General features: G+C 43.8%; 1 protein-coding gene across 6 annotated transcripts in view; it reads left to right on the top strand.

The window, feature by feature from the left end:
• LOC128874102 (heterogeneous nuclear ribonucleoprotein K) overlaps positions 1–12,895 on the top strand; it is a 112,908-nt gene that overhangs the window by 83,640 nt on the left and 16,373 nt on the right. The gene's annotated exons all lie outside the window — the stretch shown is intronic.

Here is a 12,895-nt window from a genome sequence, read left to right as displayed (position 1 = left end):
CGGCACCGCCACTCGGCGACGTCGCCGAGTCGTTTTATTTCGACCCCCGGTTGGATGGGGCGACTCTATTGATTCCAGAACAGACCTGCTTTTTTTTCTCCGCGTTACCCCAGGATCTCAGCCTTTCCTTCCGGCTCCTCGGCCAGTTCAGAGACGTTCCTGTAATTAGTGCCAACTTCCTGACGAAATCTAAGACTTCAGCAATTAAGATTGATTCGATGACGTGCCCATTGAACGCGATACCTATCGAATCCCCAGGGTACAGAAGATCATTGTTCGGAGGAATTTTCTGCACGGGCGTTGATACTTCCACAGGGTAACAATGGAGATCATTCGACACTGTTTCCATCGAATAATCGAATGTACAAGTTTCTGAAGTCGTCCAATCATCGCAGACTCGACCCTTATCCTCTCTCTCTTCTAGGAATCTGCAAAGGGGTTGGAAAGCGTATCGAAGCAATCGAAAGTGCAAGATTTCTCGTCTCGCGACGGTTTCGCCAAAAATTCAGCAAATTCCGCGTCAAACAAAGGAGACTCGAACAACATCGTTCGGTTGAGATGGAGTGACGTGTCAGACCTGTGAACTTAATTCCAACTTTAATGGTCTCGCGTTTCCCCGATCTGTTCTCCACGTTTTCTGGCGCGTCTGTGCATTTCCCCTCCGTTTGTGCTCGTCACTGTCGTCGATCGCAGCTCCTCTCTTTCTCGCTGTCAATAATAACCAGCGCTATTTCAACGCTCCCGAACACCCTTAACGCATGCAATATTTCAAGTATTTCGAGTCGAGAGACGCGACTTATTTATTGTGATACCTTCTGGGATTTCTCCTTGGTTGGAAGCAATAAAGCTCGTCGCAGCCTCGTTCTCTCGATTCCTTGGTACGAAACACGATAAGGATTGGTTGTTTCCTGCTCGAGGGAGGTCGTCCTTGGAGTCCATCAGGATACGATTACGCGGTTCAATCGATGGCAGGGTCACTGGAGATCGCATTTCTTGATAAAACTGTTGCAGTCTCGTTTCACTTGGACAAGGGTGTTTTATTAGGTATAACTTCTTTAAAATTATATAGGATCTCTGTTTCTATATTTAGACATTCCTTTGTGAAGTGAAATCATCTTTAGAATTTCATAGGAGTATTCTATCTTGGTTTTAAATAAATATACATGGTCAGATATCAAAGGTTTGCAGTGACAGGATAATTAATCATTAATGTAACGTGCTCGCCAGATTTCGTAACAGCTCGATCGATTCTCGATGGACTGCAACCAGAGGCGATCGAAAGACGCTGTGACCCAGAAAAAGATCCTTGCGGAAAACGCGATTGGTTTTCCATGGCGAGGAGAGCGATACCTGGGAAATGCGAGTAAACGTGATATTCGAGGCCGATTTGCAACACGAATTTAGAACGTAACCATTATAAATAGAGGCCGTGAAAGGTGGATACTGTGTGAATAACAGAATTTGTATGAAAAGTCGCATGGAAACGCGCGATTATGACTGGGAGACCTTCGCACGACTTATTATTAATTCTTTTACTGGAATCATTTTTCTACTTCAACATATCAAGCTTACCCGTGTAGAAATAAGCCAACAGGTCCTAGACGCCTGTTTTCTTTTCTTTTCTTTTTTTTTTTGTAATTGTTTGTCGCATGTAGCAAATTGTCGCCAGCAACACGGTCGCGAATTTTCGTCGAATCCTCTCGTCGATCCTTACTTAAGCGGATTTCGTGGACACAACTCACCTAGCTGCTTTCACGGCTATTAGTATGGACTATTGATTAACCTGGTCGATCAATAGGGGCTGCTTGCGGTTGCTAGCAAAATTAGTACGATGGAAGAGCCGGCGTAACTTCACGACAAGTTTCATAGTATACTATTGCTGTTTTAGGTTTGTTTAGAGTTGGCGTTCATTTTTCTTCCCATGTAAAATTTCATCGTGTCCAATTCTTCTCGAATCGAAAGTTCGGAATTACCTTTTCCTGGACGCCATAGTTCCTGGCCAGAGAACCGGTGCTCGTACTCATCGAAACGAGCGGAACCCGGTCGATTCAGAGGCACGCAGCCAATCATTAAGCGTGCATGCACCCGAGGGACAGGCTGGCCGCGTGTTTCATCAGGAAAGTGCGTTTTCACACGCACGAGTGCGTGCATCGCGCACGCAGTCGCGTTCGAACGAGCACAGCCTGAAAATTCGTTTTTTTCTCGATCAAATTCTCAAGCAATCCCATGCTAGAGAGACCTATCTTCCTTCTAATTTTAAGGGAAATTTAATTTTCCTTTACCGGCCACGAAAAAGTGACGATTTTGTTGGAACGGTCGTTGCGCAATATAGAACTATATAAAAATGTACGAGTACAGAGGTATTATTAAGCGCAGAGGTTACTTGTATGTTTTAGTGTTTCATAAGGGAAACTTTGGGGAAAACAACCCCCTTTTCTCGAGAAGCCAGAGGAAAACTTCATCGGGGTGATTTAATATCACATTACAATATTTGAATTTCGAAGGTTCGTTCTTGTGCAAGCGTTGAAGTCTCCACCCACAGGATCCCTTCCCATATGAACCCATAGGAATCTTCCATGTACATTGACCTTTTCATTGCTTAACTAACCCGTGGGAGGACAAGCTTTTGCCCTGAATTAATTACACAAATTTTTTTCCAATATCCAAACTGGTAGAAGGGTTTACCATGGTAACATCATTATTTTGCTCACTTTCAAAAGTCTGAAAGCATAATGAACGGTAAAAATGTTCATATCTAAAGGAACCAAATGGAATATTTTCACTTGATAAGCAAACCCACGGTTGAACGTTCCACACGGAGCGGCAAAAACCGCGACATTCCGCGTTTTCTTTTCCCGGGATTCCGTCAGCGTCGACGAAGTTCCACGAGCCAATAAATAATCGCGACTCCGTGGAGGGGAGTGGGCCATGCATCGTGGGCACGGGGGCGGGAAAAAAGCTCTTCCACGGTAGCTCGAAATTAATTCCAGGAAAGTACGCCAGATAATTATGCACACGCGATGCCTTTATTATCCGGCGCCAGCGTTTTGTCTGCGCCCGATGCAGACGCGACGAGAACCGCGAAAAAAGCGCCTCTGAGGCACGAAACGACACAGCCCCTCGATTCTATCGCTAATTTCTCTTTAACCCTCGAAGCTGAAACGAGTAGTCGGTTCGAGAGCCGTGGAAACGCCGCTCAAAGGCGACTGCGTTCCTCTTTTACCCATGTATCGATGACACTCTCGATAAACTTCGCTTTCCTGGCGATGCACTGCGAAAGAAAGATCATTCCTACGCCTTGGGGGATAATACACACCTAATTCGAGCCACAGAAACTGTTGGCACAGTCAGGTTCTTTGTGTGGTATCGGTTGGTATGATTTGAGGAGCCCCAAATGGAATTGGAAGGTATTTACAGGGATTCTCAATAAAAATGGAGATTAGTTATGGAACCCTTGGCCCCCTTTTTTTTTAAATTGAGTAATTTGAAGAACGCTAGTTAGTATACCCATTGAAAAATAAATTATGAAATTAATTCACCACTGAAAAGGTCGAATAAGAGTTACCACGTGGAAGTTAGAAGCCATGTAAACGTCCTTACACTCGGAGACCTTGTAAAGTTCTGTTCATCGACAAAGTTCTTCCTCGTTCTACCGTCCGTCGAGGAGACCGAAGAGAATTTACGGAAACCCACCCTCGACCGTAGCGCCAGTTCTCGTTATCATGCGGATAGTCGATCCTCCTCTTCCTGGAGAGGTATGGCAGCGAAGACCACCAGAGGCCGCGTAACAGGCGGTCGTCCTTCTTAACAGAAGGGCTCCTTCTCGTGCTCTCGGGCAACATGTGTTGCTATGGGCAGTTCTCGAAGGTCCACGCGGCACGCAATTCGAACAGGTGCTGGCGAACCAGGTAACGGACGGTTTCAAACAGCTGCCACGCCAGGTGCAGCTGTCTCTCCGGACGTCGTGACACGCGGCAACAGGAGCTTTTCACGTGCCCGCACCTTCTCCTCACGATTTCCCCTCGGTGGCTTTCTGCCCTGGGAAGCCTGTGACTTATCTATCAGCCGCTTCGTACATTTTTCTTGTAAATTAATATTATTTAATAAACGTTGATTACTCGTTTGGCGCGGAGACGAATTTTATTTTGGCTGGAATCAGGCTGCAATAAAGGCTGCATTCAGATGTTAAATTTGGTTCTTAGGTTTAAATTCGAGTAATATTTCAATTCAAGATTTTCTTTTTTTAGTAGAGTTGCGTGTGTTGAGAGAATAAGAGGAAGAGGAGAATAAAGCACGTGCCCTAAAATAGGAGAAGCGAGGTTTCTATGGACTCTGGTTCAAAGGTATGCCTTTTGGGGGTCCCATGTCCCCCTACATCCTGTTCGGAAGTTATCAATCATTTTCCGTTAAAATGTTGTCAACGTGAACGTATGTACACGACTAATTACATAAAAAGGAGCACGTGGCAATGGCTATACGGCTGACAGTTTTGCATCTCTTTATGAAATTGAAAAAGTGAAATGAACCTTTTACATTTGAAAATTAATTACGAAGGGATAGACGGAAAGTTAAACGAATCTACAGATTTGTATCATGTCTAAGTAATGAGAAATTGGCGGTAAGATACAAAAATAGTTAATTCGTGTACGAAACTGGTTAGATAACCCTAGGATAGAAGTTTCTCGGAAACTTGGAGCCCAGTCGGAAACAAGTCTCCCTCAGTTCCCTCACTGCAGGCCAGAAACTTTCCCTTTTCCTAGAGTGCCAAGGGAGGGGGCTAGGGTTCGGACAGGGCGATGCAAAGCTGCACGTTAAGACTCGAATAATGAAAACCAGCGGCTGGTAAATCCCTTCGTGGATGAATGAAGGTGGGTGGAGCTTGAACAGCGACCGAAACGGAATCAGGGGCGCATGACAGTCCTTCGAACCCTCTGCCTTTTCAGTTCTCGGTTGGTCGTCAGCGCGAGCGGGTCTTTGACTCGTCTTCCCCGTTTCTCCCTTCCCACGATCCTTTGCCACGGTCCTGTCGATCCTGAATCTTCGTGAACCGCGATTCTACTCAGTGGTTTCTTGCGGCGATGGTGACACCAGCTGGATTTTGGTTTTTCGTGCGATTTTCGTCCACCATGGGTATGTGCTTTTAATTATCGTCTTTGGAAAGTGAACAGTTCTCGAATGTTAACGAACAACGAAGGGATAACGGATTATATTTTATTTTAATTTATTATGCGAACGTTTCAAATTCTTTCGACTGTGCTTCTTTATTTTTTCATTCGTTTTTCTTTTTCTTTTTCTTTTTTTTTATTTCGACGATGGATCGATTCACGACGATAGATCGAGTGAATTTGTATAAATCAGTTCAGGAAACGTTGGTGATTTTTATTTTTTTTTATAAAAGACACTTGCTCTATAGTTTTCATTATTTCATCGAATCTTTGAAATTTTTGTAATCTATTAGAAGCTAAGATTTCCACGATCGAAACGCGAAGAAACCACGTGCTTTCTGCAGCTCGTGCAACGATTCCATTTTGGCCTGATTTTTTTCTCACCTGTTTTATTTTTGTTTCTGGATTGCTTTCGAAGTTGCGGGGTAGGAAGTTTGCGAAAAAGGGCGTGGGAAGAGTTGTTAAGTGACTTTTTTCTTATCCGTTTATGTTTTCCTTCTTATCGTTCGAAGCGACTTTGGGGTCGGTAAAAGTTTCGCGAAACAGGTTGTAATTGGGGAAGCCATTCTTTCTGTTTCCCTGTCGTGGTTTCTTGCTTCTTTTACCTCGAATGTCCTTAGCTTTTCGTACTCTCGTTCTTTTTTTAGCTCCATATGATTTTGTCTATCGCGCAATTAAAAATTCCAATTAATTCAATCTATTTCGTTCATTGGCACGAATTGTTCGTTCCTTTTTCCCTCGTCTCGAGTTACGACTAATTCGTCCTCAAAATTGACGCGATTATGGTCGAATATCTTGCGTAATGCCTCTCATTGCGTCCAACGAGACAAATCAGGGGCACGTAGGTGGTTGTTCGTGGGCAAACGAACGAGAATAGATGTCGAAGAAGTGACCAACTGCGGATTCCTGCTAGTTCCACTCGAGATGTGGAAAGAACTAGCGAGAACGCTCCTTTAATGACGATCCATTACAACGGGGTCCTTATCGACTTCCTTTTTCGTATAAAAACGTTTTTTCAATGCATTTGATTTTCCGTGGAACTCAAGCAAGTCTGTGTTTAAAAGGTAGAATTTATGGTGGAACTTTCAAAATTTTACGAAGAGAGAATAGAAAGTCTAACACTTGCTATTTCGATCAAAATTGTTAACGAAATCATTACACAGTAGTCAGCACGTGGTTTAGATCTCTCACGGTCCTATTATACACGGTTGTCGAGCAAACTCGGATAGTTCCAGCCCTCCTCGACTCCAAATTGCCCTAAAATTACACGATTCATCGAAGCATGTTTCAATTACTCCAAACAGTTTCTTTGTCCCACCTGGAGTCACCGCGCGTCGCGGTCATGAAACACCGCAAAGTAATAGCTCGCTGCCATAATCTCGAAACGTATCTCGGCTCTGATCGCCTCGTGGCCGCCATTTCCCTCTCGTAATTACCTAATACGTGTTCGCAACGTAAAAATGCCCTCGCGAGACCCCGAATCTCACCCCCCTTAACCCTCGGCCGTCGTCTTTCCTCTTCTCGGGGGGTGGCGTGTGGACGAACGAGATCTCGCGTGTCATTTCGCCATAATTCTTGACGGTAATTTATGTTTTTCGCAGAAAAGCTGCTGGAACCGTGGCTGGGCGAGTATAAAAAGAGGATGGTGGAGGTTAGCAAGAGCGAAAGGGGTTGGAGAGACGCGAAAAAGAGACCACTTTGTCGGGGACAATATCGTATGTCTTAGCTACTTCGTAAAATAAACAGCGACCCTCTTTCTCGTGCAACCAACCCCCAAACTCTGACGGGCTACATTTTCATGCGTTCCAATCCACCCTCGCCCTTTCTGGCTCACGAAAGGTAAACTCTCGGGTTGCTCGCGTTTCCTGGCGTGTTCTTCCGCGTCTTCTTTGCATTCTTCGTCCTCCACCCCCGTTTCCTTCGCCTCCCAAATTCCACACCTTTGTTACCCTGTTTGATACAGTCTGGGTGGTATTCTTATCTGGTTAGGGAATGAATGAAAAATGTACATGGTTATTTGGTCGATAAACAGAATAATCTGAAATTGCATCTAACTGGTAGTCGCAATTGTGTTCATTTATGTTTGATATTTTTCACTGTTTGTATTTGTTCCTGAGATGTTTAGCGGGTATTCACTAAGGGACTAAATAAATTACTTCCGAAGATGTGATGTCAAAGAAAATAAATCCGCGCAGGATTCATGAATTTTACGGAATTGCAAAAATAAGTACTGGTTTGAATTCAACAAAAATTATATTCAGTGTTTGTATAAATTTTCACGAGTTGTTTGGCAATCGACGTGTTAAACATCGGCGTGAGACCATGATACGTTTTTAATCCCAGTTTATGTTGTCCCACGCAGTAAACAGATTTCTAAAGAACACAAGCGTCTGGCTACTTCGCGCTACGACACTCATCCTAGGGTTTCTACCCTTCTTTCTGCACCTATCGGCTATTCCACAATACTTGCCCCCTCCATCTCCTCGTCTTTCAGTATCCAGTCCCGCTTTAATTTCATTTCCTTCTCGTTCTCTACGAATCTTCCTTTCTCTGTTCACCCTTTTCTACTTTTCAGTTCTTCCCGACCGCGCCGCCTCCGACGCTTTTCCCCATTCAATCTTCCCTCTTCTACGTTCGCGCTTCGAGAAGGGAGAGATTCTCGCGAGAAACCACCCCCAACCCTCGCTGGCACGCGCGCATTCTTACGCAACCAACGAGGCGCACCGATGTGCTCAAAGACTGTTTATTAAAAAGCTTTTAGCGATATTAGACCGTCCACGAGGAAGTTTCCTTCCGTCCCGAAGACGCTGAAGAATCTCCCACGGCTCCCGTCGTCTTGGTCAGAGGTTGTTCCTTGAAAAATGACGCGCGAAACTCGAGGTGACTGAACCTCTCGGGTGATTTAAATCGGGGGGCTGCTGGAGAGGGATGGAAGAGAGTTTGTTTTAATTAAGTAGTGATTTGTTTAGTAGTAACGAGGGTGTAGTTTTTGTTGAGTTGAGGGGGTGTTTTTTTAATGGAGAATATTCCGTTGGAATATATTTTTGTAGGTCAATTTTTTTAAATGCTGAAATTATAGGAAAAAATTTAACAAACATTTATGATTGAATTTCAGTTTACAAGATCGAAGCCTGTCCTGAATTTGGGAGTCTTAGAAAACTCTGTGATTCGATTCAAACATCGACAAAGAGCTCGGCTTTCCACCTCTCCGTAATATTTCCCGATTTCTTCGCCGCGGAAAAGCATAGTTTCCAGTTTCACCCTCAGTTTCAGTACGTATCGAATCGAGAGAAACTGTACGAAATCGTTGACAACTCTTTCTCGTACACCTGTTACCCCGCACACTCTCGCGTGTCACCCTTTGAGTTTATTTCTCGTCATCGTGCGAGGTAAACGTCGCCTCGTTACGACGTTTTCTTCTTCATTAACGCGCTCCATCGGGAAACGATTGGAAAAATGCTCGCGCTTCAACGCCTGAGAAATAGAAACCAGGTGACTGGTGGAGGGTCGAAAATCGAGTCCGGCAAGAAGTAACGAAACTCGAGGACTCGTTGTATTCGGTTCTCCTCGGCTTCTTTCGCGTTTCTCCAGCTTTTTTGCTCGATCTCGCGATCGGGGTGGTGGGGGGGGGATGACAGGGATACTTGGTTACTCTCCTATCCTCCTACCCCCCGTCATCCCTCGTTTGTCGGGAAACACTCGTGTCGTCGGGTCGTCGGAGCCTCTCGTTGCGTCCCATTGAAATCGGAGTCGTCGACTGGCGACGGTCGCCGCTAAAAGGAATTGCAAATTAATTTAAACGAACGCGAACAGTCTCCGCTAATAAGTCAGCCCGCAAGATTAAAGATAAATTACCTGTTTGAATATTCCCCTTGCGGGGTCTTCATCGACTGACGGAAGTTACATGACTGACCTCAGCGTGACGCTCATTTTGTACATGTACGTTTTGTACTTTGTACATTGCGATACACTTGGATTTTAAGATTAAACCTTGATGCAGAGTTATTTCTTAAAATAATAAATTTTACCCCATAGCGGATCGAAAGGCAGTTGGCAGAGTTCGCGCAAAACATTCATTATTTTTTAATTCAATTGCATTTATTAATTTTAGTATAACGTAAAGCATTCGCAGAACATTGAACTCTGCTTTGTGTCGAAATTGAATATCAGAAGAGCTTCTAATGCGAGGAATAGTGTGTTTGTTAGGAGTGAAAGGGTCGAAGCGTGGCTCACGCGAGAGAAAGACCATGTCCAGCTCGCTTTCGCCCAATTATCGTGGCCCACGTTGCGTGAACAAGAGTGCACACGCAGTGTTTTTCCGACACCTGTGGCGACGAATGCCGGCGTTGCAACAAAAATGGTACTAATTAACTGGTTCTCCGCGGCTCTATCAACCAATCCACATGGCTCTGTCCTCTTCTTGGAGATCACTGGTTCTTAACCTTTAACTATTTCAGAACCTAAAAATTAAAAGTTTTAAACTGATAGTTATTCCAAATTAAATGTTCCTCTTCGTTGTGATCTAGTTGCAAATCTAGTTGCAAAGTATATAAAAAGAAATCAAAATTCATGAATTCTACGGAGCATTAGTGGCGAAGAATCACTGTTATAGAAAGTGGACGCGGTTGGACGTCGCGAGTCCGACTTCCTGGTCTTTTCGACGGGTCTCCTCTCGTGGGGCGCGGTTTGCAGCCGATCCAAAGCTCGACAGAGCGGGCGACACATGTGGAAAACCACATATCCTTCCTGTCGAGCGTCCACCATCTGCCCTTCGCGGCGGCCACTTCCGCTCATCGGTCGACCAGACTCTTTGAGTCCTCTTTGGTCTTCTTTGTTCTCGCTGGTATTTCCTTCTTCCGCTTCTCGTCGATCATTTTATTCCTTCTCTTATTTAAACACTTTATCATATCAACCTTTTCCAAATTTCATAGTACCTCGATTCACTTCATCTGAAAAATGTCTTGTTCATCTTTTACCATTTATGAAACTTTGAGCTTCATTCTTCGAATTTTCCCTGCTTCTTTTCTCGCGGCACAATTCAGATGGAGACATTTAATCTCCCCGAGTCGAAGGCACGGTTCAGAGGGAAAGATAAATGCGTTAAAAATCCTAATGGCACAAAGAGAAGGAGAATTAGCGAGGTAACAAGCCCCAAATTTCGAAACTGAAATTAGCGGGGCGAAGTCAAAGAATTGAAACCGTAATCTCTCTTCCGGAAGAAAGAACGTTCTCCACAGGTGTTGGGGCACAATAGCGTTACAAAATCTTTTGTTCCTTTATGATATCCAATCCAACTGCTGGATAATCGTTTCGGTGTTCTTTCGTTCTGGAGGAACTTTGTCTGTAATTGTTCACTAATTATTCATAATTTCGGTATCCATTATATTCTCGTATCGTTCCTACAATATAGAAAAAGATATAGAAGGGTACGATCCATCTCGTAATATCGACAAACAAGCGTCCTTGCATCCTTGCAACAGTAAATACGTCTTTTTAATACTTCCTTTGGTTTGTAAACGATCCTTCTTGATCGATGTCAAACGTTCGATCAACAATGGGAAATACTCGTACTTAATCAATCGCAGCCGAGCGAAGGATTCTTTGTGTCGCAAAGGGTTGAAAAGCATTATTAAACATTCCTGTCAGGGCACGATAGAGGGAGGGCATTGATTCGATGAAAGACGGGAATCGATGCGTCTTTCCAATCGGTTTTCGTCGCTTCCCAAGCGTGCTCTCAGGTCTAGACGCAGCCGTTCCTCCTCGTTTCTCAATTATCCTTATTTTTCCTCAGAAGCTGGTGCCTCTGTCACGTTATCCTCGTTCGCCCCGTGGAGAGAGAGATCGAACCTGTTTACGTTCACGATCCACCGAGCCCCTCTATTTATTCGAGGAAACTCAATTACTTACTGCCACGTGTACGGTCTTCCGGTTCCTCGAGCTGTCACAGTCTCTCAACAGAAACATTATGTCATTGTTAGCATCGTTACGAGTTTCGATGCTTGTGAGATTCCATTTTTCATTGGTTTCGTAAGTTGATGAAACAGTTTCGAGAAGCTGATTCATTAGGGAAGGGAAATGTTTGTGGCGAAGACTAGTTAGTGGCAATTGGAGGGACCGCAGGTCGAGCAGTGGCCCTCGATGCCATCGTACCCGATATATTAACTAAATGTATCGGCGGATGTCGTTGGATAGCATTATGATGGATTTGCTAGTGTTACTTTTAATTGAAAAATGAATGTCTAGAGGGATCTTTAGTTTTAGATTAGTCTAGTCTCTCGACAGGTCTATTTTTATAAATAAGTCGAACTTATGACACAATACGGTTAAATAACCAGAGCCGACCTAACCTACCCCATGATTCTTCGCACTCCTCCAATTTTACGCAGCCCCTTTCAACCTCACGCTGGTTATTAAATTTTTGCGCTCCAGTTGAGGTCGACAGTCGGTCTGCCTCGTTAATACCTTTGATTTTTTCCCAAACTGTGTTTGCATTTTCTTAGAGTGTGTCGGAGCTGACAGGATATTATTATTCCTTCGCCACGATTTTAACCCACTTAATATTTTACGTTTTAGAAGTCAGCTCATAACGATAAGAAAACTGTACATTTCAATTTCCCGTATCTTCAAGATTTCATTATTCGATCCTGTTTTTAATTATTCTTTATCTTTTTTGTTGCAGGTAAGTTGAGAGCAACGTATATCTGCGATAGTGGCCGTTAACGTGAGTAACATTTTGATTAACTGAAAGGGTTCGTTGACCTCTTCGAAGATACCGAGATATATACGTGTGTCCATGTTACTTCACACATTGGAACAAAAGGCAATCGCTACAATCGTTACCAAATATTCGTAATTAAATTTCGCGGCGATATACCACGTCAACTTCGTCGCAAACTCGACAGATGCCATGGGTCGATATCAATTAGTGCTAATAACTAATTGCTAATCAATGTTTGAACAGGCCCCATTGAGAGATTCCAGATCAAACCTGACTGATGGCAATACAAAGGCCAAGCCTAGAGTGATAATAGAATTTAACAAAGATCCTAATTCAAACAATGGTGAACATCATTCGTGCTCGTAACTATTGAGTACATGCTTGATGTCTAAGTCTCTTCGCTACATTAATCCATAATTAAGGAAAACGATGCTCATAATTAGTATGGCCTAGTGCTTACACGTTATTTGCAATCAAATTTAAGAAATTTTCTACCACCTACAGAATCAATGGTCACACTTATGAATGATGTCTCATACTAAAATAAAAATAAAATTCATCTGTACTCCCCTCGAGCAACCGAAGCTATTCCGGAGCATCTCAATTCTTAATTAGTTTACAATGAACGAATCAACCGCGAATACTGGTCGATTAGCAGCGATTTACATGGCGAAACATGACCCGCGTCGCTTGGCCCGTTCTCACTCGTAAATATTCAGCTCATTAACGTTATTTCGCGTGACAATTCCACGAGAAAAGTCTTTCTCGAGCCTCGAATGCGCCTCGAGTCTGTCGTGGAGACGTTGCATTGGAATTCGATCGATCGAATCGCCTCGCTTTCCCGACTCCTTCGCTCATTGAAAACTTGTAACGAGGCTTTTGTAATGCGAGCCATTCGGATGCAAATGCCCCCTCGGGTTTCTTCTTGACAATTCGCTTAGGAACGACTGATTTAACGATTAAGTGCGACGAGGGGAAGTCTGCGGTTCGAACACAGGTCAATCGTTTAGCT

This window comes from Hylaeus volcanicus, chromosome 3, assembly GCF_026283585.1.
Source record: "Hylaeus volcanicus isolate JK05 chromosome 3, UHH_iyHylVolc1.0_haploid, whole genome shotgun sequence".
NCBI lineage: Eukaryota > Metazoa > Arthropoda > Insecta > Hymenoptera > Colletidae > Hylaeus > Hylaeus volcanicus.
Note: the sequence above shows the minus strand (reverse complement) of the source record. Positions and strands in the feature narration are given on the sequence as shown.